Source organism: Sinocyclocheilus grahami, unplaced genomic scaffold, assembly GCF_001515645.1.
Source record: "Sinocyclocheilus grahami isolate Dianchi unplaced genomic scaffold, SAMN03320097.WGS_v1.1 scaffold241.1, whole genome shotgun sequence".
Taxonomy (NCBI): domain Eukaryota; kingdom Metazoa; phylum Chordata; class Actinopteri; order Cypriniformes; family Cyprinidae; genus Sinocyclocheilus; species Sinocyclocheilus grahami.
In genome coordinates, this window is record NW_015505420.1 from 669,758 (window position 1) to 671,829 (window position 2,072).

General features: G+C 41.6%; 1 pseudogene; it reads left to right on the forward strand.

Moving 5' to 3' along the window:
* LOC107597949 (uncharacterized) overlaps window positions 1-1,762 on the forward strand; it is a 3,433-nt pseudogene extending 1,671 nt beyond the window's left edge.
* The last annotated feature ends 310 nt before the right edge of the window (window positions 1,763-2,072 follow it).

Sequence of the window (2,072 nt, forward strand, 5' to 3'; positions counted from 1 at the left end):
GATTTGAACAACTCGCGATAAATAAATACTGTCCACCATAAAGCACAGTTTTCAGTAACAGTCTCACTTGCGTACAGCACGCAGAGTAGTTTAGTTTTGAGTGAAAACAGGGCGGAAAAGCTGGGAGGTTTTAAGTGCTAAGGGATTTATACAAATGAATATATGAATTAATTAATTATATGAATGTACCTCTGAAGGTTCTAACTGTCTTCAGAAACGATTCGATGGCATTTTGTTTTCATCTTTGCTCCATGTAATACCTAAAGGAAGTGTTCATAATCACAATACTGCTTTGTCCACGGAGTTTATGGGAAACAGCTGTAATTCAGCTTTTCCATAAGCACCACCTGCTGTCAGTGAGTGGATTTACAGAGACTTCTATTTACATTCAGCCTGTGTGCAGTTTCTGTCTGGCCAAAAACGGACAGAATTTGCATGCCCTGCTGTAAATTTTGACCGGTTGATGAAAAACAAGCTTATGTGGATTCTACACATTTAAACAATTCAGATAAATCATCTAGAATTATTTATGGAGCAGATAAAATACATATAATCATTTATTAATCAGTTATCATTTTGACTTATATCTTTTCTTTATTTAAAGGCTGAAATGTGAGGTTTGCATTTTTATTAAACTTTTTCAAAGCTTTATTTGAACATTTACATTAGATATTTCAACATGCTATTAAACTCTTGTCAGTCAAGTTGTCATTGAAAATCCGAACATCATTGGTAATTATATTGTTTTAGTAATTATGCAAACAAAAAGTAATTTTGTTTGTTGATTTTTAAATATAAAACTTGGTGAAGTGATTTATATGTCTGTACTTTTTTAACATCTCCAGCACATTTTAACAATACCGTGATAATACTGATAACCGTGATAATTTTGGTCACTATAATCGTGATAAGAAATTTCCATACCGTTACATCCCTAGGCTGGAGAAAGGAATAATCACAGGGTGCACTACCTACCTCAGTGATCTTGTTCCACTTAGCTATGAATATGCTAGTTACGTCAGCAGAGGTGGAATGCAGAGGCCCACTTACCCAGTCAGGTGTGCGACAGCCCCTGATCAGAGCATTTATGGATGATCTGACGGTAACTACAACATCTGTACCAGGCTGCAGATGGATCCTCCAAGGCCTGGAATGCCTCATCAGTTGGGCCCGAATGGACTTTAAGCAAGATAAGTCTCGATTCCTTGTGGTGAGAAAGGGAAACGTAACCGATACGTTCTGTTTCTCCCTTGGAGGAGTGCCAATTCCATCAATCACCGAGAAGCCAGATAAGAGCCTGGGAAAAGTCTTCAATAGCACACTTAAGGACACAGCCACACTTCGTGAAACTGGAAAAGAGTTGCATGCCTGGAATGCTATAGTGGACAAGTCAGGGCTGCCAGGGAAGTTCCTCTTCTCCTGGGGCCTGAATGACACCCCTGCATGCCCCCTATGCCAAAAAAGAGGACCCCTGGAGCACATATTAAGCTGCTGCCCTAAGGCCCTGGGAAAGGGGCGTTATTGGTGGTGCCATGATCAGGTGCTAAGGGTATTTGCTGGAACTATCAGCACAGGGATCTCTCTCAGCAAGCACCAGCAGCTAGCACAGCAGGCAAACGCATTTGTTAAGGCTGGAGAGAAACCACCAGGGAGCAGGAACTCAGCAGGTGGACTCCTGGCAACAGCTCGAGATTGGCAGCTAAAGGTTTACCTGAGAAAGCAGCTCAAATTCCCAGAAACCATTGCCAACGACTACACTTAGGCCTGATATGGTTGTAACGAATCAGCTCATGGGAAATATGAATAATTAATCATAACTAGGTCTGTCTGAAAGAAAGGCTTGATGCAATCTGAAAGTCCCAGTGATCTTTGCTGAAGTTGGTTGATGAAAAAGAACCAGTTTGCGTCAGAGAAGCTTGATGAATGGAAAAGTCAGGGCCGAAGCCTGGCACGTACTTAGGGTTTCCTGGAGCGTTTGTAGCTCACATCTTAGAATTTAACCAAACCACCGACTCTGGGCGGGTCACATGAAGTGCGGCCTTTAAAGGCTGCAAAGATTCACGCCTCTCAAG